The sequence below is a fragment of the Lichenostomus cassidix genome, chromosome 6 (genome assembly GCF_008360975.1).
Source record: "Lichenostomus cassidix isolate B80296 chromosome 6, HeHo_3.0, whole genome shotgun sequence".
Taxonomy (NCBI): Eukaryota; Metazoa; Chordata; class Aves; order Passeriformes; family Meliphagidae; genus Lichenostomus; species Lichenostomus cassidix.
The window spans coordinates 20343688-20371171 of NC_139487.1; the positions used below are offsets into that span (position 1 = coordinate 20343688).

At 42.8% G+C, this 27484-nt stretch overlaps 1 protein-coding gene across 12 annotated transcripts in view; it reads right to left on the reverse strand.

Moving 5' to 3' along the window:
* CAMK2G (calcium/calmodulin dependent protein kinase II gamma) overlaps window positions 1-27484 on the reverse strand; it is a 134443-nt gene that overhangs the window by 90574 nt on the left and 16385 nt on the right. The gene's annotated exons all lie outside the window — the stretch shown is intronic.

Here is a 27484-nt window from a genome sequence, read left to right on the forward strand (position 1 = left end):
GAAAGTGGAGATACACATGCTAACAAAAAAAAAAAAACAAACACAGAAAATAACTAGATGGAACCCTGAGATCTTCAAACTAGTTAATTTTACAGGATCAGAAGTGTCTGGGAAAGAGAGCACAAGAACAGGGCAGAAGAAAACACTCTATTCAGTCTGCATCACTACTAGCCCACTACTAGGCAAAGAAGCACTCACTAGTACTCCCATATCTACTGTCTTCCCATGTCAGGAAAGTAAGTAAAATAGGAAGCCTAAGAATAAATGCAAAAACTGTTATTAGAGCAATACAATATATCAGAGAGACCAGTGGCCTCGCTCAAGAATTCAACAGGATGCTTTAAAAACTCACCAAAAGGGACATGCTTAACTGTTACAGTAAGCTTATACAAAACAATCCTGTTTGTTTCAGAACTCTTCCCGAGGGAACTGAGGGAAAAGCAGTTTGGTGACAGGATCTGAGGAAACAATGGATGTTCCCTGTAAAGCGCACATGGCAAAGGTGCTCGGGTGAACAGTAACTGCCTGTCCAGCTTGCTTTGATCGCTGACAAAGCATACTGCCCTGCCTGCACATGCAAACCCACGTGCATGGAAGGCACTCCTCCCAGCTTCAGTGCTTAATTGTGAAAACATTTGAGTGACGTCCCACCAGGGTAGGCAGGGGACATTGCTCTACCCAACGGTCCAGGAAAGCCTACATCTTGAGATGCACAAAGGCAGAGAGGCAGCAGCTGAGGGGGGAAGGTCTAGGGAGATTAACATGTTTATCTCCTCGCTTAAGTCTCTTACTGGCCAATGGTTTCAGCGCGATGGCAGCAACAGGACTAAAAATAAGAACTCAGGCATTACCAGTGACTCACCGTGTGGGCAATGACACTGCCAGGGATCACGGAGAAAACCACTCCCACTCCCAGAGCCTAGCTCTTGAATTGTACGAAATTACTTCCCACAGAGACAAAGGAGACACTACATAGAGATCTCTTCATTCAAGTGATCTTAAGACTGTATGACATTCTCTTCAATGGTGCAGTGGCTTTAAATAGATAATCAGACCAATCTCAGACCCATATTTTGAGTTCAGCACCTGGAACCGAGGCCTGAGGGGATAGAGAACACCACCAAGACTACACTTCCAGAACATTCAAATTCCCTGCAAGTGTTGATACTAACCACTGCTGGTCTTCCTTTGTGTCTGGATTGTGTCCCCCAGTAAACAAATTTCATACATATAGCAATTCCAGGATGTTGCATTAGAATAGCTCTTTCAGCAAAGGCCAGTGCACATCAGCAAAGCTGGCAGCACAGCAAGACACTGTTTAGCCTGAAGAACCTCACACTTCTTCCAAAAAGCCCATATGCCCTTCAGATAGTATTTTAGTAATTCAGCTGCATAGAGATGCAACAGCATCTCTGATTTCTTAGGTAAGCTACTGAGGGTTTCAGTGGCGCAACTGTAGGAGTCAACATCCCACTACAGCACTGATGTAGTGCCCCGACTTCCTCCCCTGAAAGGCCACAGCTAAGATAAAGCCAGATTTTTTTTGGAGTATCTCTAGGAAAAAAGAGATCACTCTTCTGGCACTGTCTGTGGTGCAGATTTGTCCAACAGCAGGTACAGGAGATCCCTTTGTTGCAAAGCTGGCAGTCACTGCAGTCACATCCTTCCCCTGCCTCTTACCTAATGGCCCTGCATCCTCTTTACTTCTTATGCTGGCGCAAGCACTTGTGCAGCAGCACACTGAACTGGATAGCTGAACTGATCCATCATTAACCTGGTTCACCACACACCTACATAAAGAATTTGTGCTAGTGCAAGGAAGGAACAGTTAAAAGAAAGGCTGCCTCTTTCAGCAGCAGCAGCACACAACTCATGCTGGCTGAGACTGCTCATGTTACTGTGGGGTACAATTCAACTACCCTTTGCTGTGATATTCCAAGAAACTGCTCACATGCAGTTCATGTCAGACCATAAGATGTTCTAGTCTTCTGACTGAATTACCCCTAGTTTCTGATCCATCATGAGAAAAAACTGTTCAGAGCTCCCCTAATATTCTCCCTTCATAACTTCTGGCACTCATGTAAGAGGCCGTTATTTTTCTAAGTACATAGTGAAGATCAGTCTTTACCATCAGTCATCATGTAGTGAAGAAAAATACCCAGTTCTGGAGATCAAAAAAGTAGAGTGAGAATACAATTTATTCAAAATTTGCAAGGAGTCAGATCCTGTGCCTAAAAGAAACACTAAAACCCCATCCACAGAATACCAGGATATCACATGCAATCTGGATTGTAGCAAGGCAAATAGGACAGCAAATATTGAGACAGCAGTGCTTAGAGATGGGCTGTTCAGCAGTCAGTGACAGCAATTTCCCAAGAAGCAATTATGCAGTTGATTGCTTACAGTCAGAACCAAGGACCTCTCCCATGAGAACAGACACTATCTAATATCCCTCAGGTTGCCCACTGCTCTTTAACAAGAATAGCCAAAACTCGAGTGTACCAACTCCTAAATCTGCACTTAGCTCCCTCTCATTCATTCAATACACTGGAGAACTTGCACAAAGCAGAATCTCCTCCTGTGTCTATGAGCATATAGAGCAATTCTCTCTCTAGCTCTAGCTGGTCAGGAAACCACTAGGTCAGAGCACTGAAGCATTTACAGCATCCAAAGTTAAAATTGGAGACAGCTAAAGCTTCCCAGTTTGCCCTACAAGAACAGAATGGAGCCACACATCAAGAATTATTCAAATATTAGAATAACAGGACACTTGACTCCACAACTAAAAAAAAAAAAAAAAAAAAAAAAAAGGAAAAAAGGAAACTTCAGGGGGAAAGCATCTACCTAGAAAAGCACATCAGTGACTGCTTACATGAGAAGCTTTTCTTTATTGCAGCCTATACGTAATTCTGCACACTAAGAGAAAAATCATGAAGATGGCACCACCGGAACAAGGTAAGTGAAAGGTCTGGGGGAAGCAGCTACCAAATTGCCCAGGCAGGTGTGGGAAGAAGGGATTTCAGAAGGAAGAGCCATGTGACACCACCAAGAGCTGTGGCTGGCAGGAAGCACTATGCCAGACTCACACTGATGGCAGCCTGCACTGCTGTGAGCCAAGATAAACCTGTCTTGCGCTCTCTGATCTGCAGCACAGGGAAGACAAGATAAGCACAGTCCAGAGAGGGAAAACACCCATTTTACCAGGAAAAGAGGGGATTTTGAGGAGTTTGCTTTGCTTATCAAATAAGTAGGTCCTCATACAGAAGAACTTGGGGCAGTTTGCTTTCCAATGTCTGAGGTGAAAGAGGACAACATATCTCAGAAAACCAAATGTCTGCTGCTCTAAGGTGCTTCTCCAGTCTTCTCTGCCTCCTGCTGAGTAAACATATTTTGCCCTGTCCAGCTATTCTGACAAGAGACTTAGGAACTTCTGGATGCCTTCACGATAACAATATGCATCCTTTAGTCTTAACCACTGGGCAAAATCAGTTTGCAACTCTGTGGTGATCAGATGCTCCCAGGAATATAATTCGGACAAGAGAAACAATGAGTCATATTTTGGCAAAAATACACCAGATCTTTATTTTGTATCTTCCTGTGTTTGTCAGTGCAAAGCTGCTTCCCTCTGCTCCTCACACTTTTAAAAGAGCAATAACTACCACCACTCCCCCTTCCTAGAAAAAAGCTTTATTATTTCTTCTGATTTATGCTGAAGCATCATATTCCCAACATGTTAACTGTCTTCATCATGTCTGAGTTATGCAATAGCAGAATTCAGATTCAGCTCCAATTTAAGATACAGCTTCATTCTGTGATTCCCCAGCCTGTGACTGCAATTCAGTTGTCCCATTACCACTGTCAGCTTGGAATGCACTTTGAGATGCCTCAGCTTATGAAATTTTATTACAAAGATAAAATATTTGCTCCTAGTTCAGTTCATAAGATTCTGATTAACAAAGCTCTAAGGGCATCACTAGACCAGCTCTAATCATCGACCTGAGTAGACTAGAGTGAGCCAAAACATGACAGCTTTTAGTAAATACTTCATGTTATAGGAAAGATTCTTCTGATCAGCATATAAATTGTTAAAGTCTCCATTTACTATGTAGAAAATACATGTTAACATATAGACAGGTCGTGACTAAGCATCAAGAAGAACAATTTGAAACACTCTTCAAATAAAATACAGATCCCGCATTTCATACTGGCTGCAAAAAGAACACCTAGCATTTTCTATGACAACTTCTAGCACTGGATTTTCAGATGCTTTAAACAGCAATTAATTTAGCCTAATAGCTCCAGCCATAACAGAATACACCATTTTACAGAAACACAATCCAAGACTCAATATTGTCTGCATTTTAAAAGGTTGAGGCCCAGTATGACTCTCTGCTTTTCCACAGATGATGTCTGCCCAACAGCCTGATTTGCTTTGACCAGACATTAGCTACTTCTGAAAGAATGGAGACAGACAGGAGGGAAAAGAAAAAAAAGAAACAAAAAAAAGAAAAAGAGGGGGTATTGGTCTTTCTGTCTGAATTTAATACCAAACCTCAGCAGACACTGAAATGCAATGACTTCCTTATCACCACACAAGCTCTGAGTAAGGTTTTTAAGGAAAAGGGCAATATTGCCCCAGAGATACCCATTTGCTACAGGCGCTTCTAATAAAGGGCACTTATTTGTGTCTCCTCTTCCATACCAGCTCCATACAAACTGTGCTCTAATATCCAAATGTTAAATGCACCTTGAAGTGGCACCTAGCCATTTATCCTGATTCACTCTAGTCAAAACACATTCTAGACATCTCGGAAGCAAAGGCAGATTGTTACAAACTGTACCTTTGTTCCCCATGCTCTTTTGCACACTCTTTACAAGTCATAGGAAGGGAGATAGAAGGAAGGCAAGTGGCAGCTACTGCAAAAGACATTACCTCTTAGCAAAGGATTCATAGATGTAAAAGCTTTCCTTCCTATGTTGGTGTCCTACCAGCCAATAGTTACTCCAGAAGTGTGAGTAATAAAACACTGGATTGCAGCTCTGAATGACCAAGCCAATGAACAGAGAGAAGAAGAACATTTATATAGACCCAGTAGAAAGAACGTATTTTTTTAAATGGAATACCTAAGTTCTGCCCCAAAATACCTAGAAGTTCAAAAAATAGCAGAATTAACATTGTCTATGCAAGTTGGTAGTGATGCCACATCACAGACGTGATTAAAGAACATATGATTGAATAATTGATCCCAAGGAAAGCTCAACAATGGGAATGTCAAGATAAATTATGCCCAACAGATGCATGAGTGCTCAGTGCTTCCATCGCAAAAACAGACAAGCTAAAGAGAGCAAGAGGCAATTAATAAAGTCCAAGTTTTAGCACAAGCTTACATCATGGTATTTGCGTTTGCCGAATTACTTTTTGCCTTCCTTCTGTAAACACCTTATTAGAAGATATGAAATTCTAGGGTAAATCATCTCTGTTTTCATTTTTCAGTAAGGAAATCCCAATCTTTTCAAACATATCAGATGAAGAAAACAGAGCAGAGGTGTATCCTTGTAATTCTGGGTCAAACTCACAAATCTTGGACTTGTGGCAATGTCCAGCAGGAGCAGCAAGACCTGGAAAAGAAAATCTGGCCAAACATGCATGCAAAGCTGGCACTGGTGAGTAGCTTTGGGCGTCAGGCCACAAAACACTTTGCACCAAGAACTAATTTCTGCTCTCACCTACAGAGCAGCACTCTGCACACCCCCAGCAGTGCTCTGCTCCCTGCTGCACTGCCAGCCACCTCCTTCTCCATGCACTGGCCTGCTACCTGTCCCACAAGCTTGCAGCTTCACTGGGGATGCAGCAGCTCACCATGTAGCATCTTTCTCAGCTCTGTTTTAAAGGAAGCTGCTAGCCAATGCTCCTGCATGCCCTAGGTATCCACTGGATTCCAATTTCCACACAGAAACAGCTTCAGAAGCCTGTTTACTTTCCAAGAAGGTGATTGTCTCCCACAGATGGCTCAACAGTCCCTATGGCAGGGGTTGAGCGCTCAGTGGCAAACACTCCAACTCTTCCACAAAGGACACGCACATGTGCGAGCACATAACATATCCTGAAAAATTACATGAACTTCCCAAAACCTGCTTAGCACCTGAGATAAAGGGACAGAAGAATTGCCACTGAGCTGGACACTGTCTATCCATCTAGGACTGCTTTGAGCATGTGATCCTGCCACAGATGGCAGTTAATAGGATGGTGCCTTCTTAGAAGATGAAGTTCGATTAAAACCCTGAAGGGTGTGGTACCATTAGCTTGAATTGGCAGCCAGGGTACAGAACCAAGAAATTAATTCTGTCTTCAGCAATCAATGTTGCCCCCAAAGTGGGAGAAGAAACATCCCCTTTATGTGAAAATCTCTCCTCTGTCCTAAAATGTGCCCCCTTTGTCCCACAGCATGGAAATTCTCCCAGTATAAGAACACAAATCTGTAATTCTTAGCACAAACAGAGCAGTAAGAGAACAACCAGAGAAATCCTTTTCAGTGAAGACGGACAAGGTGGTCCCATAGCAAGTGAAGCTATTCCAAGTCTGCAGGCTGGCATGACAGACTGTCCTAGCTGAAAAAGAAATTATTAAAACGTACATATGAGTGCAGTACTGAGTGTAGTACTGAGTGGGAAGACACCAAGGCAGAGATATAGGTAGCTTCCACTTCTCTAGACTTTCCCTGTAATACCTTACTATTTATGCAAATGAACAGACATCAACCAGGCAGTCTCCTTGTGTCCATTCCTAAGCAGGAATGTAGAGTTTTTTGTATTACAAATCCAATACAGTCGTTGCCAATCCTCCCCTTTCCTTAAGCAGGATTATCCACGTATTGAAAAGCAATGCATATCCTGTCTAACTAAAACAGCACATGATGCGGAGGTGGCAATACACTAAAATACAAACATAGCCAGATGAATAATTATGTAAAAAAAATCACTTTCCTACTCCATGCAACTGCTCTGTGTGTTGACTCAGATGTGTTCATTTGAGCAGACAAAAAAATGCGTTTTACTACTGCCGCTCCCACTGAGGCTTGGGAAAGCAAAGCCAAGCCAAGCCTACACAGCCCAATCTCAGCTAGGCTCAGTCTGGGAAGCTCTTTAGCTCTAGAAGCCCCAGCTCTGCAAATCCCCAGCAGGAACTGCAGATCACGGGCACATTTGTAGGAGAATAATTAGTTTCAGAGCCAAGACTGTGCTCCTCCCCCACCCCCTAAATTAAATAAGCCAAGAAAGAGTACACAACCATCCAGTCATTCTTGGAGAATTATTTTTCTGACTAGCTCTGCACTTTAAGGATGCCATTTTTCATTATTGTTAATAGGTCTCATTAACTAGAAGCTCTTAAACACAAGACCATTACTAAATGCAGTTTACACTGCACAAAAGCAATGCCCTCATTGTAGCAAGGGCAGGAGGGAAGGAAACAGTTTGCCTTTCCATAAATACCAATAATTCAAAATCAAGCGCTATTTGCCCTTCATTTGGGTTCACAGTTATGCCAAATTAGTATACAGTTAAGAGAAGGATGGTTTTAAAGATCTCTAGTTTGCAATTAAGCTATACCTCATGACTTAAAAATGAACAACACTTCATTTCAAAACAGAAGCAACGGGAACAAGAATAAAATAAGAACTAAAAAACCACCACCACCTCCTCTTTTTTACTCAAGCCAAACTTTCAGACCTTTCTGGGGTTAGTGATCGCATCATGGATTTATAAACACATGCTACCACGTCCTTAAATTTCAGGCACATAAGCAACTTAAAGAAACAAAGACATATTTGCCCCTTGACGCCCCTCACACACATAGACTGAACAGCAAACTTTCACTTCTGCTGAAAGTCTCAATAATATATTTGGAAGCCTAAAGAAAAGCCTGAACATGAATTTCATTTTTACGAAGTTACAGAATTACTGTAGGGGGATGCTGGCTTCTTCCTAGAAGAGTCAGCCCAGGCAATAGTTCAGAAGGACGTGGACAAGTTCAAGAAGGGGGTCATGGGAATCTCATTAAGTTTAACAAGACCAAGTGCAAGGTGCTGCATCTGGCTGGGGCAACCCCAGGTATCAATCCAGGCTGGGGCATGAACAGACCCAGAGCAGCCTGGCTGAGAATTTGGAGGTGCTGGTGGATGAGACACTGGACATGAGCCAGCAAGGTACACCTGGAGTGCTCTTCAGCTCTGGAGTCCCCAGCACAGGAAGGACATTGATCTGTTGGAGTGAGTCCACAGGAGGGCCACCAAGCTGATTAGAGGGATCTAATCAACTTCTCCTATGAGAAAAGGCTGGGAGAACTGAGATTGTTCAGCCTGGAGAAGGCTTCAGGGTGACCAAATTGCAGCCTCCCAGGTTCTGGAGGGAGCTCACAAGAAAGATGGAGAGGGACTACTTACAATGGCACATGACAAGTGGGAATGGCTTCAAACTGAAAGAGGTTTAGATTAGATATTAAGAAGAAATTCTTCCCTGTAAACGTGGTGAGACACTGGCAGAGGTTGCCCAGAGAAGCTGTGCCTGCCCCATCCCTGGAAGTGTTCAAGGCCAGATTGGATGGGGCTCTGAGCAACTGCGACTTCTGAAAGGTGTCCCTGTCCATGGTAGGGCGGTTGGAATTAGATGATGTTTATGGTCCCTTCCAACCCGGGCCATTCTATGATTCTGTGATTCCATAAAAATTAAAATCCACTCAAGAGTCAGAGAAGTACCTTTCCCATTTGTTGCAGTGTTTCAGTGCTTCACAAAACTGGTAGAAATCACCAGGGCTTTCAATTAGTAATATAACTGACACCACTACAACTTGTGCATTCAAACAGCTAGCAACTTGTAATATCATTTTCCATGAAGAAGGCTTGACATCATACTCTTCATGCTTTCAATTAAAATATTGCTTAAATCAATGTGAATTTCTAGTCATGAACAGACACCCTGTTTGTTTGGAGGTGACCAGCATATCATCCACAGAGAGAAGCAGAACAATGTTTATAGCTCCAGAGCAAAAAAGTTAATGCTAACCATGCACCATACCCAGGCTGTTCACAGGACTGAGCTTGGAAGAATAGTGCTTCACATCCTCCTTCACAGTTTTAACATTCTTTTATTCATAAGAGGTAAAAAACTGGGGGTGGCAGGGAAATGCTTCTTAAGTGTCTTTTATGTAAACCTGCACCACACAGAATTTCTAAAAAAAGCATCATAGAATTCTACATTTTCTTGAGGCTTTCCTTTTGCTATCTTCTCTGTCCCCCATCAAAAAAACACCCGACAAACTAGAAGAAAAATTCTTTGCAACCTCAAGCCCAAAACGTTATGTGCAATAGTGCTAGCATAGGTCAATGCATCAGCATTAGTCCTCAGCAGCATTATACACTATGCAAACGTGCTAAAGATGAAGAAAACAAAGCTCAAGTGCAAAAAGACGAATACAATTTTCAAAAGTGGAGAAAGTCAAGTCATGATAGGCAGTACTGTCAGCTCCTAAATTTAATATACACTCATTGCCAGACCACTAATTCATTTTGTCTCACATTCTGTAACCAATGGTGTCTGAAACCTGCTAATTCAGGTAGAATAGCAACAATTCAACTTGCAACATGCTGGAACATTAGGACAGCCAGATGGCAGAAAAGACAGACTGAAAAAGAATAGTGTCTGGATGTCCTTTGCTGCTTTTGTTGTTGTTGTTTTACTTGGTTTGGTTTTTGTGGTTTTTCTTGCTTGTTTGTTTGGGTTTTTTTGTATCAAGACCTAGGATGAATCATTCCCAATGATTCTGCTGGAGTCAAATCTCCACCCCTTCCTCCATCTTTCATTCTCCTTCTTTGGTGCTAGGAGAGCACCTTCCTCTCTGAAGGGAAGTCTGTATCCTTCTCTGAAGTTACAAAGAAAACAACTGTCAAGTAAAAAAAAGAAAAAAAAGACATGGATCTGTTTCAGGACGATCCAAGTCACCCTGTATGAAGGAAAGAAGGGAATAATCTCACAACGCAAAACACGAAGAAACCTGAAGAGGTAAGTCTGCAAGCCCTTGACTGTTTTTAAAGCATTCCTTTTCAAATATGCGGACTTATATTACACACAAGTTTTTCATCTTTTTTTTTCTAATCTACAATATTTGTCTAAAGGCAACAAGTTTGAAATGAATTACTGAAAAGATAAATATTCAATTCATTGTATAACCACGTTTATTTTTTATTACAGAAAGGGCACACCAGATCATCTAACTAGTTTTCACAGTATACTTTAATTAACCTTAATCACATTCCACCTCTCCCTAGTATTTTCCTTTTCCCTCTATTCACCCTCTTATATGGCTATTCCTTCCAGCACTGCCACAGCATGGTTTCCAACTGTCTTATAAACAAAACCTGAATCCCACTATTTGAAAAGTAAGCAGTATCCCCAGCATAAACATTATTAAGTGTAGAATAGCTTTCTAGTCATTCCCTCTCATTTTTTATTCCTTCCCCTGACCACCTTTCAGTGAATGACAGGTCTTCAGCTCTGTCCCATAACTTCTCATTATTCCTTCTGATGAGCTAACATAATCTTCTTAAACACATCCAAGAATTTATTCCTCCCTGGGTGGCAAAGGATGCTCTACTCTGGAAGACTTCATATTAGTTTGACATTATCATATGGTCAAGAGGGCTTGCAGTGGTATAGCTTGTGTACCTACAGCTGTTCCCTTTGGAAAGACTTCAAATGCCTTAACCATGCATTAATATGGATGTTTCCAAATTTTCCAGGAAGGCAGAAACCATTGCACAAACAGATTAGTTGGCCAAAAAGATACAGCAAGAGTGGTCAGGAACAGTTTCCTAACAGCATGACAGCATCCCATAATCTTAATTTTCACAACTGAATCAATTACTTAGATCCTAAAATGCAGAGAATTTTATAGAGTTTACCTAAATTCTTGTCATGAAATTGGTTTTTTTTAACTCTTAGGTACAGTTGCTTATCTTAGAGATTTAAGTTTCCATTTTTGCCACCTTACTTTTACACACTTCAGAAAGTAGACTATTACAGATGTTACTGTCCCTGTTCCAGTAGTTATGACTAACACAAGGAAATAATTTTATATCTAAGTGACCTTCTTTACTTTTTCTGGTTAGTCCTCAAACACACACACACACACAAAACCATTGTGTGTTTATTGTCATGTAAGAGCCTTCTGTACCAACAGCAGTTACCTCTGATTGACCTTTCAATCCTCATCACCTGGAAAAATCACAGAAAGTTAGAGAGTCCAAAGGCATACAAAACATAACATATTTTGGAGCTGTATCACATAAACAGTAAGCAAGTCAGAGTGAAAACTAGTACAGGAAATACATAAAAATATTATTCCTATAACCAGCAAACTAGACCACAACTCCTTGTAATACTACATGCTTCAGCCCACGTTATTTTTCTGCCAAATGCCCACAGCTTTTTTCCCTACCTACACTCTTCTTATCACTGTTATAGCAAAGAATATGACTTGGACTCTTTTCCTAACTCATCATGGCTTATTGCCAAGTGTTCTGGAAAGCACTTGAAAATTTGCATCTTTCTCAGTATCTCCAAGTGTGAAACAGGACTAACACTTCCCTGCCCAGCAGTAGTACTGGGAGGATAAAGGATGCTCAATGAAACCTGTTGATGTTGACAGGGAGAACAACAAAATAAGACTGAGGGTAACATGGTTAAAAAAAATGCTGCAGGAACACTTTCCTGGTGGTGCAGAGGAGCACATTGCAGTGGAACGATGACATTCTTTCAGGTAAAGGAATACACATTTTGGAAGGACAAAGCAGTGTGGGCAAAGGGAACCAAGCTCCTGGAAAACAAGACTAAACACACATAGGAGACAGCAAATTAGCAAAACCTTGGGAAAAAACCTACTTGGAAGAGGAAGTTCCTGGCACTGACTCTGCGTTTACCAACATATGAACAGAAACAATAAGGCTCTCCCTGTGCATGAGGGGCTACAAAGGCTCCTTCTAAAACCCAATGCACTCCAATTCAGCCATCACTGTCAGGGCTGTCCAGGCCTGCAGACCTACTGCATCCAGCCCCAATTTTCCAATAACACATCTGTACAGTGTGGCTCTTGAATAAAATTCTACATGGTAATGCAGCCACTGGTCACCTAACAGCTGGATTTCTTCTGAATGAACCAAGGAAATTTATGCTTGAACGAAAATGAGAGAAGCTCAGGAGGGAAACAAACCCTCAAAATTTCTGCATGCTCGTAATACTGGTATTCAGCAGAATATCATTCTTCACTGCATAATGCCATCCTTCACTGCATGAGACATGCTGCGCGGCCTGCGTCCATGCAACACCAAGTCTATATCCATTGCCTCTTTTTTAGCTATTCCAGCCTGTTGGGAGAAGGAAGGAATAGGCTGGAAATGCTGCCTTGATTTGATATTTAAGAGACATGAATGAGAGAAGTAAACAGAAAATCTTCTTAAAGGCACAGATGAATGGCACTGCACCCAAGTGCTGAGTGACTTCTCTCCAAAAGAGATAATACCTCTGTTAAAATACGCTCTTCTGACAAGAAGGAACATCAAGCCTCAGAGGATTAGAATAATTAAAAAAAAAAAAGGTCAAGCCATCTATTTTAAGGCTAAGTTCCCCTAGCGATGCTAGGAGAACTTTAAATTAAACAGAGCAAGCTGTAAATACAGAGTAGCTACCCAGACATTTCAATGAGAGAAGACTTAAAATGTAGATGTGTGCTACACCAGATACCACCTGTAGCAGAGCCACCAAAATACTTCCATACCAAAGAGCAAAGCGTTCCATAGATCAATAAATCCATGTAGCAGTTAGGAACACGTGGCAGCAGGGAAAGAGACAGCATGGCTGCCTCCAACTCCTGAAGAGTCCGAGAGCTTCATCCTGCGCATATAAAGTGCTCAAGCACTTCTAGGTATTGTATGGAAGCAAGACAGCAAGAAGACGTAACAAAAGTTACCACTCACTAAAACAACTTTAAATGTCAGGATTACTTGAAAACATACACAGGGCTATGCGTGTAGGTTACACACATAGAAAGAAACTCTCTGTATGTAAAGCATATGAGGAGTTTCTAAGCACTGATAACTTTGAAGATGCTATCTAATCGGGGAGAAGTCTCCCCCAGTCTTTGTGTAACTGGGTTTTCCTGCGGGCAGCTCACAAGGCTCTGTGTTGCACAGGCACAGCACCCACCCACTCGAGACAGCTGTCACCATCCTTGCACTGCAGCCACACAGCTTCTCAATCCCAACAGCATCAGGCCTGAAAACCAAGTTAAACTGCTCTGTTACCTTGATCCAAAGCCACTCAAGGGACTTTGCTTCCTATGCCCTCTTCCAGGGGCACCATACATGCACACAAAAGCTATTTCCACATCTTCACATCACTAACATAACCCTCCACATGCATTTTTCTCAGACCCAGCTGCAGCAGATCCTGGTTTCCAGAGCTACACTAAAGCAAGCCCTTCTTATGGCTGCTCCAAGAAATATGAAGATCTAAACAGATCTCCAATCTACCTGGAAAACAAATATCTGCCCATCCCCACCACTTCAACAATTCCTTACTGAACAGTTCTTGTGAGCTTGTTTTCCTGATCCAAGGTATGAGACCGAAAAGGAAAAGAGATGTGCTGCAATACAGGGGGAACAGACATCTTCAGAGAAAGACACAGGTGCTCCTTAAGCCAACACTGACACCAGAGACTGTATTTTGTCAGCCCATGGCCTTGGTCAGCTGGGCTCAGTAATTTTCCTGTATTACATTTCTGCTTTGTTAGCTACAGCTGACATAAAGATCAACTTTTTGGGGTGTTGCATGCCACAGACACGGGGTGGGAGAGGTGTTTCAAAACACACCTTCTCCTCTAGCCTAGACTGCCCATTTGGCAGCAACCCAGTGCAACATAATACATCCAGTACAAGGAGCAAATTGCCTGGGAGGGACAGCCCTGTACACTGACACACAGCTCTGCAGCACTCACATCCCTACATACAAGAAAAGGGCAGAAACAAACTCCACTGCAACCAAAGAAAGGCTTCACTTTTTTTTTTTTTTCATGTTTTCTTCTTTTCCCCTGGGCTAATTCAGAAGCCCAGTATGCTTTTCACGGGGAATTATGCTGCACGGTCACTTGGGCTGTGTCCTTGAGCACCAGCCATGTAGTTGTAAGGAACTCATGTCCTCCATGGACACCCTTACAAGAGAAAGATCAGGCATGCTATCAATGAATTGGGAGTCCTTTCTGCATCTCAGTGACATTTTCATCACCATAACTGGCCACGGGTAGAATATCCCAGGAAGCAAACCCTAAAAATAACTTCTTACAACAAGTCAGACAGTCCCCCAGCAAAAGGGGAGGGAACATTGCTTACACACAGTTAGCACAATTTGGTTATTACGAGGGACAACGAATGCCCAGAAAACAGGATAGGCAGAGAGGAAACAGAGGGGGAAAAGTGGGTGGTGAATCATACATCAATTTTTTCTGCATCACCAATGACTGTCAATTGGAAATGCACTGTCAAGTGGAAATAAAAAAATTGAAGTAGAAATCTGGAACCAAGTCTGTCCAGAATACTTTTAAATACAGTGAAGGAGGAAGCCTCGCCTGCTAAGCACCGGCGTGAAAAGCATTCAGCACCCCCATCAGCTGCAGCCACCTTGAAGGAAGGTCCTGTGGGGCCCTCTCCAGCAATGGCCCAAGGGTCCCCAGGTATCCCTGCAGATCCCTGTGAGCTACAGAGGAATTTCTTCACCAGAATATCCTCAGAAACTTGTGGATGGTGAACCAGGAAGCAATCCTACAAGTGCTCCTGGTCATGGCTGATAGCCAGGCAGACTTTCAAGCAGCTTCTGCTTGCTGGAGAAGCAGAGAGGCAGGGGAAGAGCAGAACAAGAAGCCATCCACTCCTCAGCCACGTGCTTAAAGCCACAAGCTCCCCAGCCAGCCTCCCTGACATGCACTGGACAGGCTGCAACCCACACAGAGCTCCCCTCAGATGGCTCATATACCCACTTGTAGCAAGGTTACTACACATGTAGCTCTTCTTGTCCTCCTCCTCACAGCAAGTCACCCAGCAGCAGTCCCCAGCCTGCCAGGTGCAACACCTGAACAGCCAGGGCACTCCAACTGACTCCACCTGTGGGTTCTCTCCCTGGCATCACCCCCTTACACCATGCAATGAAGGACAACACAGTCATAAACTTGCAACCCACGAGGCCTCTGTGTACTTCTGAGTGACGTGCAGATGCTCACAAGAAGCTCCAAATTCTAACAGGACATCCTGTGTAAGAAGGGAGTGTGCTGTAAAGACATCCTGACAGGACTGGCCCTAAGCAAACACCTGGTTAGACTCTGTGGCAGAGTGAGGAGGGGAAAAGCATGACAGGATTTTCCAGTTCCAGGACTGCTGCCCACTGTGCTTTTCCATGTTTTCCAGCTCCTGCGCAGCTGATACATACACAGGCACAGAAAGGAGGGGCTCCTATCATCAGCACTTTGCTGCCATCCCTTTCTCCTCCTTCTCCTGCAAAAGGTCCTTCTGAAGAAGTTTCCCTGTGCTGTAGGGAGGACCCAGCCACAACTGCAGACACCGGGCTCACTTGCAGTCGCTCCCTCTTGATTTACAGAACTTCCCTGTTAACAGCTGCATTGCAGATGAACTCTCTTAAAGTGGACATGCAGTAAGTGAGACAGTAGGACACAGAGCTGTTCCAAATGCAACACAGCCATATCAGCACCTTCTCTGCTGCATACACTGTGACTGTACCTCTGCAAGAACTCCAGCAACTCTGTCTTAACCCTACTAGCCACAGAGGGTCCTGAAGCACACAGCTTGACAAAGAGAAACCACACCAAGTGCGATTATTTCTGGACGTGAGCTCCCTTCTTCTCCCCATCAGCTGATCACATCAGGTGTCGGTGGTTTTGGATGAACCAGCTAAGTAAGTATCAGACTACAGCTGGTTAGCAGACAAGGTAACAGTGCGACAGGGAGGCAGATCTCAGCAGTGTCAAGTCACTGCAATGCAGGATCCAGGAATTCAAAGATGCAGAAGGAAGAATTTAAGTTCCTCTGGCTCAGTCGAGCTGCATGTTGCCTTGTTCCTGAGCCAACCCCTACCACCCCTATAGATAAGGCAACTGCAACAGCGAGACCCAAGTTTTATTTCCAAGGAGGGGAAGAAATTTTCTCTATGTTTTCAAATGAGAAAGAACTTCCGCAATTAACATTTCATAATTCATCAGGGAGATATGAAACTTCTTGACTATTTGTGAGGTGGTAAAAGGGAAAGCTTTTTAAGCTCAGCTTCAGTACTACTGAAGAAGCTAAATGTACACAGCCACAAAGAGTTAACAAGACACAATGTGCTTCCTTAAAAATGTAACCAGGTCTGCAGCAACATAAACTGCTACCAGCAACTAGAGTCGCCTGAACTTGTCAGCAGTATTTGATAATGATTATCAAAAAAGCCTACTGCCTTGTGCCTCCTTTTTCACATCTCTGATGGTGAACTTGGCTGTCTGGAGAAGACAAACGTATTATGAGAGCTCGACTCTTAGGCTGCTGCTGTAGAAGTGCTTCCACACAAAGGACAAGCTGACCAACACTTCACTCCTCTACATCATCCTTATTAAGTGCAAGAGCTATTCAGACAGACAGAGAAGGCTGTGGATCATTGCTCTGCACAGAAGATTTTAATCCAGGCAACTTCATAACTAGCAGCAGACACAACACAACATCCTAATCTGCAGAGCTGGCAGATTCTAGGCCAGATGACACACGAACCAAACAAAAACGGGCAGAGCTGAAAGCCACTTTTCAATCTGCAATCCAAAAATCAGGAATATTTAAAGTAACACAGGAGCTATGAATCACTACTTTAACTTGCACTGAAGAAACACATCATCACAATCAAGCTTTGTCTCTGCACAGACACCAGTTATAAAATAAAGCTGTGCAACTTCAATGCTCCTAATCTCTCTGACACAATCTCAACAGAGGACATTTGATACCCAAAGCTTACGTGGAGTGGCCCTGAGGCAGGCAAAATTAAACTTAACAGCACACCAATTCTTCTGGCAAACAACAGAAAAGTCCTGCTTGGCATCACCAGGCTATACTCTCTAGTAGCCTCCAAGGAAAATGCTCCAGCAAGTCCCTGTGGGTTACAGGGGGCACTAAAGACAAGTTCCTCTTTCTGTATCTATTTTTTCCTCCAGCCAATGGGTGATTTCTTGGCCCATTGCCCATGAAATGTTATATGGTTTGACATAAGGGAATATAAAGAAAGAAATAAAATTTAAAAAAACCCAAAATACACTTGGACATTTTCAGAATGGCAGCTTCTCTAATACAGTAGAAACACTAAGTCTATTTGGCAGGCACTGGATACCAATATAGGATGAGTTTTAACAAGCTGTTTTCCCTGAAAAAGCTTCCAGGGCACCCATGTTATTTGAAATGTGCATCTAGAAAGTGCATTGCAGAGAAAGCAGTGCACTGTCCCCTATGAAGTCACATTTCAAGTCAGGTGTATGACATCAGGTCTCTAGCAGAAAACATCTCACCTATCTCCAGAGCTGCAGGAAACTTTACACATTGACTATATTCTGTTCCACAGACAAGGAGACCCCTTGTGAAAGAGAGATCCCTGTAAAAGAACAGGGAGCAGGGGAAGTGCACTGAAGTTTAAGGATTTAGCTCTTCTGTCTCCTTTTTCACCTCAGATGTCAGGCTATGTCAGAGTGCTTCTCCTTTTCTCACTGTTCCCCTGGGACTGAGAAAACCTCTTTCAAAAGAGTTGTCTTCAACATCAAGAAACAACATCTCTGTCTTCACAGCTATCACTTACCACAGTGTACACCAAACGACTTATCGGAGATGACACAGTAACTGCAGAAGATAAAGCACATCCAAACACTGAGTTACTCCACTAGACAAGCTGCAGCCTACACCAGCTAACTCAAGTGCCTAGAAGAGAAGTGAAGGAAGGGAAAGAGCCCTTTCCATGCGCTTTCAGGAACTGGCTTTGGAGGCTTAACATCCTTGTTCTGACTTATGGCGTGTGCTTGCAGGACCTTAAAAAGTCCACTGGGATTTGGGCTAGTGGGAATACCATTAATTTCCATAGATATTAATATCTCATTTCATAAATAAATGTTATAAGTTGAAGAAGCCCTTCTAGAATTAAACTAATTTTTATTACCACATTTCTCTCTTACTAAGCCTTCAGACAAACATTTTATCATAGAATATTGCTGTTCAGAGGTTTCCCAGGCACAACCAGGTAGGTGTTTCCTGAACCTGCCTGCAAGAAAGTACTGTGATAATTTGCAGTACTGCAAACAACCAAGTGATAACACCTTTTGCTATGGAGCATCAAGATTTTGGGCACTGAGTGCAGAGACCCCCTCACTGGCTCCTCACTCCCCAGCCAGCTTCAAATCACTCATACTCTTAGAACCAGTCCTTATCATGGTCAATTTCCACAAAGGAGGCTGCAACACAGGGTAGTAATAGGACTTCCTCAGAGTCCAGTGAAGGGAGAACTGCCAAGCTTAGCCTCTTTCCTGTGCTGCCTGCCCATCACGCTATCAGCTCTGATATGCAGGGACATTGCCCCAGATCTGGGAATGATCCCCAGATCCCCAGAACAGATCTGGGAAGGGAACAAAAGCAGTATGCAGGGTCAAGACCACTACTTGCCTTACTAGTACTGAAATGATTTTGCATCAGATATTTTTAATGACAACTGCCTTGTGCTATCAATGACACTAGTGCAGGCTGGTTAGAATCCTGTTTCATAGTCTGCAACCTGCAGGCAACACTGAAACTTGATTTGCACAAATTCTAGTGGGGAAAATCCCTAAGCACAAGGTAGAGAACTAGAGTTACTTGTAGGTATAGGGAATAGCAAAAAAACTCCCCCAAAAAAACACACCCCAAAAAGAGAGTTAAACTTTTCCCACTTCTTACATTTCACCTGCCAAAGCAATGCAAATCCCAATGATTTATGGAGTGAAAGCAGGGTGCATTCACCCCCTCTTCAAAGAGGAAATCTGTCAGAGCAGTGTTGCCCAGAGTTTAGACTGGAGGACGAATGCCAGTCTGCATTCCACTCCACCATCCCAGTGGCTATAGGAGAGTGAGCCTGGTATTTCTCACCAGGATACTGTCCTCCGTTAATACACCATCACCCACCCTCCTCCCCTCCCTTCTCTCCTATGAGAAAGTTTAATCCTTTGGCTCACATGCATCTGGTAAATTTTTCAGTCCCTGTTTGCCACTATCATCATGGCAACAGCCCCCAGAGATAACCCAGCAGCTCTGCCACAGCAGGCAGGCTGCCACTCCCTGCCTGATCTGCCATTTAGCTTTTGGCTCATAGGCCTACAAAGAGCTATGCCCACTCCCAGGCTCATCTTCACAAGCTTGTTCCTTCCTTAGAGATAAGTTTACATGGCATTTGTTTTTCTTTAAAATTAACTGTGTCTTCATTCCCACAATGCCTACTCTACTCTGAGACAATTCTCAGCTCAAGTTTTGGGACTCTGACAGAATCACACAAACAATAGCACTGCAAAAAGAGATGCTGCCTTCGCTGCCTCAGAAAAAAAGGGGTCTTGTGTTTATCAGCAAAATCACCTGTGGCTTCTAGCAAAGAGAAAAGATTAGATAGCAACCTTCTCTGAAGTACAACATTAACCTGGACTTGTCCCAGTGTCACAGATAGGCACACTCCAGCCACAGGTAGAACAAGACATCTCATGGCTGTGGATGCTTGGACAATTGCTAGCTCAAGATGGGAACTTTGGACTGGAGCAGCAGGACAGTGGGTCACCACTTCAGAGAGATATGTAACTCATGCTCTCTGGAACATAATACGAAAGTTACACGCACACACACATTCTCTGAAAGGTCATTGCACTTACTCAACTCACATCTCAGAGATGGGGAATTCTCCCTCTGACTCTGCCAGGACCAGAGTGAGAGAGATCCTGACACCAGGAGTAAAGCCACCTTTATCTCTCCCTCCCCTGACTCCATCATGCAAAGGCAAGATACAACATTAACCAGCTCTCCTCACACCTCTTCAGACATTGGCAATCAGCTGTTTGCACCAAATACCTCACTTCCGAGTCTGCTCATCTACATTGTGGGAGCAACAGAAATTGTGCAATATTCTCTGGGAGGAAAGGAGAAAAGTAAAGCAGCATTACTAAAAAGCTATTTTCCATCAAAGCATAATAGATTAATATAATTACGGGTTAAAGTAACTGATCCATGAGACACAAATGAACAGTTAAAACAAACTCAAAATTAAAATGGAAAGAAAGGGAGATGAAGAGTAGAAAGTGAAAAAAGCTACAAGGAATCAAAATCTAACAACCATAGACTCAGTTTCACAAGAAAGCTAAATCCATGCCCCAGTTATCTTGGGCAACCCTCAGTGTTCCGAAAGCTTACTTGTAAGATAGTGCCAGCCCACTTCTTCAGAGGTATTCTTTAACTGTTCTCCAAAAATCATGCAGGCAGCAATACCAGAATGTTTGGGGAGATTATATCAAAATATAAAGTTGTATTTAAATAGACAGTAAATTTAATAAAGTATAAAAATGAACAAGATGTCAGCCTAATTCAAAGTGCCCCAATTTTTGAAGCATTAAGCTTGTTGTCATAAGGATGAGCAGGAACTACAGTAGTTTAAGTTACAGGGTCACGTTTCCTCCATACACTAAAAAACCTCAAAACATCTAGTAAGCACCTCAAAATGTTAAGGATGTATTTGCTCATCAGAAACCAGTGTACCTCTGTTTTCTCAAAGATAAATACTCTGAGCACTGTCAGCACTTCTGTTGCAGGCAAACACACAATGATGTGAGATACTCCACATTTCTCTTTTACAATGTTCAAGGCTACTTTACTGTGCTGGTGACCCTGGTGCCAAGCAATATTGCCCTCTTCACCCAACCAAGCCAACAGCAATAGTTCACTCTATAGTCAAACACTGGCAAATGAATAAGGTTTTTTTTTAAATCTGTTATGTTGGTAAACATTGGGAGATTTCAAGAACAGAGGAAACGACAACAACAAAAAACACCTGAAACACTAAAACAGGTGGCAGTTCAGAATTAATTAAAAGTGGGGGGTGATGCCTTCCTTGTCAGGGTTGTGCTCATAGACAGCACAGTGGAGAGAAATTTTTGTATTAGCCTGCTTCCCTTTTAAAAACTGTCTTCATCCAATTTGGAGGACCACAACAACTAGAATACTTCCAGGGCGTAGAAAGGAACAAAAATACTGTCATAGTCCTCTCTTAAAACACTGAAACAGTGGTGTTAACCCATTGTTGGGGAGGAGGGCACCCTTTAGAGAGTTCTTCATGATCCACAGATGAATCCTTCTCTGCTAGTGATGATTTTGCTACTGTCTAGAGAAGGATTAAATTTGGAGACAGTGAAATCTCTGTGCTACACCCCAAAACCAACAAAGAAAAAGCAAATAGTTTTTTCATGGTATCCTTCTTACAAGAAATCAAAGTAGCTCCCCTTGCCCCAAATATCTAAAGAGTGCTCAACATCCTGCTCTTTACTGTAGGGACACCTACAAATATTTCAACCATGGCTTGCTGATCAGAGTAAATGCTCTAGAGCCAAGGGCTTTGGGACACGTGCAGAAGTTAGTCTAACGACATTTCTGCCATACACAAATCCAGTTTATATTGGGAAAACAAGAAACCCGACTCTCTCACCAAGCTCCTTTCTCTAACCTCATGCAGAGGCAGTAGGAACTCCTGCCCAATCTGTGTGCCCACGTCCCCCCCCTCCTCATTGTTAATGCCGGAAATTTAATACTCAATGTGACCACTGAGAAGACAGAGACAAGCTGAAATCCTGTCTGCTCTGTTCCAGCTCCTTTATAAAATATACAGCGTAAACTGAGAGCCAACCTGGGGTAACCCCAACCATCACTAACATCCACAGTGGGAGGAAGCCAGCTTCTGGCTATAGCGAGCCACAGTAAAGCAAGGCTTCCACCACTTGCCACCCCAACAATCTCTGCCGGCTCTCACACCAGGGCACTTTCCTGCCTGTACTGATATGTTGGGGTGGGCAAAAAGCCAGACTGACCCTCAGCAGCTCCTCACTAAGTTCCCATCTCCAACCTCTCCTCCAAGGTCAGGGTCTCTTCTTTTACACAAGCCCTCCTCTTTTCCAAGCACCTCTTCCAACGAAATTTCCCCTGCTGGCATATATACAGACTATTGGAACCACTCTTCCCCTGTGCAGGGAACTGCAGGCAGAGGCAGGTGGAAGAGGGGGAGGCAAGCTGCTGGTGGGAGGTAGAGGGCTGCTGTTTCTGACATCAGCTGAGCAGCCCTGCTACCAGCCCTTGCTGCACTTGTGTGCTGTGGTGCAGAGTGAAGAGTTCAGCCACTTGCTACCCACATGCCCATCCCACCGATTCCTCCCCTGCAGGCCCTGTCCCGCAGCATCCAGCCCCTTACAGTCACACCGCCAGGCAGTTCCCAGCCTCACGCACTGCTCCAGAGGGTGCCCAGCACTCTCTGCTCTGCTCCCTACATCTCTCCATGTGTGCAAAGACCTCCAAAAAATTTCCAACCCACTGCAGCTGGTCTGCTATTATATGCTCCGTAATCACAGCACCTCTCAGACTTCGGCAGGCAGCGAAGGGGAGGCATGGGGTGGAGCTGGGGTGGAGGGAAGCTCTTCACTCAGCCCATGCTGCAGGAAGGGCAGTTTCTCTCCCACACCAAATAAGTGGACCTGACTTGGCTGCTCAGCAAGTACAGCTGAGCAGACATGGTTTGATTTGCCATCCTCTGCAAGAAAGGACATTTGCCCTCAACCTGCAAACACAGGAACACACAGAGGACACCTATCACAGGACACTTCTACACGAGTTTGGCTTTGCTCTTGAGCAGTCTGTGACCGGGTGTTGGCCTTGCCTGCCCCGGCAGAGCTGTCGGCCCCGTTGCAGCGCAGCACCCTGCACGCACACAATTCCAGCTGTGTGCAGTGCCCCACAGGGGACTCAAAACCTGGCAGTCTCAACAACAGTCCAAGGGAGTCCTAATGCAAGCAGCAGCTATGAACACATACAGAATGGATCAAGAGAGATGTTAGGGACTGAGGCTGCTGAACTTCCTCTGCAGCATTCAAGCTCAATGTTTTAGTGTCCAGGGAAAGTACTGCTTACACCTTCAACAAAACATACTGTAAAGCCCAAATCGGCACCCACTATGGAACCAAAAGCCAGGACAATAGTGGTGTCAGAAAATAAAGCAGAGTTGGAACTATAAAGAGTGCTTTTTTCCTGTCAGGGCTTGATACACAGAAGTAATTCCCTGCTTCTCCCACAATCCACATAATCTCCGACAGGAACAACAACAAAATGACTGGCTAGACTACAATTTTTTATCTGGTTTACAAATTTGGAAAGGTGGAAAATGGAGAGAAGCCACTTCTATTTCACAGTCAAGAGCAAAGCCACAGTAAGGAGAACACAGTGAAGTGGACTAACTCACAAGGCAGCTGTTTTTAATTTTTTCATCAAGAGATGTCACTTGCCAGCATTAAAAGATACAGATTTTCAAAAGTAAATTAAATTCAACAGTAGATGTAATACACAGATATTTTTCCTCCTGCACTTAGAAAAAAGGACAGAAATACTACAGATAGTGACAGGATCACTAAATACTATTTGGTATAAACAACATCGTAAAAATTATCAAATCCTAAAGCTCTGCCTACCTCTTTCCAAAGCCAGACTCTCTCTTGAAGTATATTCTGGCGAGTCAAACTGGGGACATTTCCCTACTGCTACTAAAGCTACTGCTTCTCTTTTGATCTTTTGATCACTGCAAGTAATTTTACTTTATTTGAACTTCACTGTAGCACTACTTGCTATGAATTTTCATGTTCAAAAAATATTCTGGTAAAAGCCACAAGAAAACTTTCAAAAAATTACAGTTATTACTTCCCTCTACCTGTAGCACTGGTAGAAGTCTGTGCATTCAATCCCATAGGAATTTCAGATGACTGAAGCATTGTATTTCCCCCATGTGTAATAACCACTGCTCTTATATGTCAGCTGAATGCTGAGTAAGGTGAAGTCTGTTTCCTCTCCCTTTCCACAAGCATTTGGACTCTATTTAACATTAAACTTCTTGGCATGGTCTTCACTGGGCAGTCTTAAGCATCAACACAACATGAATAATAGCAAATACTTCATTAAAGCCAAAATATTAATTTTAATTTAGACCAGCTTTTACCGACAAAACTTATTCAAATAGAGAGAGAACAGGCATCCAAAAATCATAGACAATATAAAAAAGAGACTTTCCTCTCAACATCTGACTTGGTATTTTATGAAGGGTGAAGTTTACTAGACTGAAGCTGTTAGGATCAGCACCATATCCATTCTCCTTGCTTTCACAGAGAAGCCTTGTAAAACAAAACACCATGCCTATTCAAGTCTTTACCCTTTAATTGCATATAATTCACCCTAAAGCATTCCTCTTCCTCCTTTTCAGCCACATACAGTGAGCTTTTCAGCACTTCCCAGTAAGCTATCTACTATGTCTTCACTACGAGTCTTGAAAAACAAAAGTATCAAGAAGTACTGCAGGAGAGCAAGGCTCTGTTATCATTGCCTTGAACAGAAACAAGGAAAGCACTACAGCAGGCAAAACTTCCGTGAAGCAGCAATGGGCTACACATACTTTGCAGCAGCAAGATGCTGACTTGTGAAGTAGCAGTTACTGCATCAGGTGTCTACACAGGTCCAATTATGCTAGAGATAGTAAAAAATGTTAAATGTAGCTATGCTTAAGTTGGAGAGGAGAAGGCTATCCCCACATAAGGGAATATTCTGGCTCTGTGACCATGCCTAGAAGAAAGCCAGCAGTGTGGAAGGCAGTTCTGGACAGTGGGTTACCCTGCACAATGCACAGTGTGCAGCTGGGTGCACAGACGAGTCCTGGGCAGAGGTACTGATGGGCACATGGAGACTCCAAGGAGAAGTGCTAGCTTGGGGAAAGGACACATCAGGCAACATATATCCAGGATACTGCAGAATTAACACTGTAATTCTGCTCCTGAGGGAGACAGCTTTCTAAAATGCCTTTTCCCAAGACTTTCATTTTCAGGTTGTTGGATTGAATCTCCCTAATCACTGATTTACAGCTGCAGCGTCTAAATAGCACACATTTTTCCTTCAATGCTTTAAAGACCTATTCCAAGGTGAATTCACTAACTTCCTATCAAAATATTCAGTCTTTTAACAGAAGTACTTTCTGTACTTACCCCTTGAGCTCTCAGCAAACGCAGCTGGAATAACTGAGGAACCTATATACTCAGTTGAAGTCACCATCCACTTTTTACAGGTTGCTCAGTCAAAACTTCAACACAACCTGATCAGTCCCTTGTTTCTGATACTCTTCTGTACCAGCAGAAACATCCATTTTCTTTCTTGGTTCTCCTCACACTAACCCTATCTAACCAATGCTTTTTAAAGTATTCCATTGCCAGCTGCCTTGACTTAAGTAGCTGAGGATCAGGCTAGCAGCCTCAATGTATTTTATTTATAGGAAGACATGAAATCTAAATAGCAAGTATAGATCAAAATATGGCCTATATTTGCCCATACTTCTTTTCCTACGTGTCGGCTCATTAAACTGTCATTACCTTACTACAAAAAACAATTAGCATCTACATATTTCTCCCTCTGTAACTCATTAAATGACCAGACACTTAAAAACTAACTCAATCAGTTTTTCCTGAGAGTTTTGGACTTCAGCAAATATGTTTTTGAATTTTGTTTCAACTGTATTTAGCCTGAAGTTTTGACCATTTCTCTTATCCCCAGAGTTAACTTCAATACCCTCTCCTTTGTAAGGTAATGGTTTATCCTTGCGATCAGTTTATCAAACTGCCCCCTCCCTTCTCAAGGCAGCCTGATGTCCACTAACCAGCATCTGAGAAATGGCTCTCCTGAGCTTTAGTCCTCACTGCAGGATGGACAGGCAAGTCTGCAGAGCAAACACGGCATTAATGGCCGTCAGCAAAGCAAAGCCACTCTTTAAACCTCTCCCATATTAAGTTGAACTAATTTTGAACTCAAGGGATTGGATATCCCACCTACATCAGCAGGCACTGTCATGTGACCATTGAGGGGACACTGATTCTCAAAAGATCTGCAGCCACATCATTAACAATCCCGGGCTCCTCTGGTTGGCCCGCAACATGACCTCACTCAGGCTAAATACTAAACACCTTAGCACACATGCTTGCTTCCAGAAGTCAAAAAAGAAAAATCACTGCTTCACAGCACTGTACCACTTACACTACTTCTTCATACAAACCATAAAAACTACAGTAAATGGAAATTTTTCACTATTCTTCAAGCTGACTTCTGCTCTTATCATCACATTTCATATTCTGGCAAGAAGGAGAATACATATTCTATTTTTCTTTTTTGTAAGGATTAGGCAAAACATTATTCACTTCTAAATCATTTATCAAGATCATTTGCTTTCTCCTCATGCTTTTCTCTTTCATTTCTCAGTCAATCCCCCTACTAAGCCCTCTACTCAACTAGCAAGATAGTCAAGGGCTTCATACATTAATTTGGTCAAATCTGAAAGGCCTCTAAAGACTTACAATTTTTCTTGTTCACCTTTTATAGAAACAGTTGCCTCTGGCATCTCAACTTGTTGCACTCCATGTTTTCAGCATCTTTCACTGCAGTTGTTTCTCTCATCCTCCCCCTCATCCAACCCACCTACAAGGCAACTTTAATCCTTGTAGATTAAAGTTGTGATTCCCTACACACTAGAAGATACACATTCCCTTCTTACTATAGGGTCTACTACCCTTTGTGTATACATATGTTCCTGGAAAACAGAAGACTAATAGCTTAAGAGAAGAATTAGATTTTTTCTCTTTTTGTAATCCTGCAGTCCAGTTTCCAGTTTTGTAAGTCTCCAGGACTAATGAGAGCACAACCCGTTGCCGTAATATACTGAGAAGTCAAATTGGCAAGATTTCTTCATCAAACTTATTTCTGTCTTTGAAGGCAGACCTTTTAGTTTCCAAATGCACCACCATTAACTACAGCATGAAAGGAGCAAGGCATATAGCATCTATTTAAAAAAAAAAAAAAAAATCACATCTGTCCTGGTAAGACAGATCTCCTAGGTAAAAAAGACATTCAGCAAAATAAGTCTGCAACACTTCTCTTTATTATGAGTGATTGGTACACACACACACATAAATGAATCTACCTCTAGCTCAGCTTGAAGAAGAAAGATCTCAAGAAGAAAAAAGACAACATCACTTCACAGAGTATCCATTTCCAGACACAGGAATTTTTCTATCATCCCACACTACCTT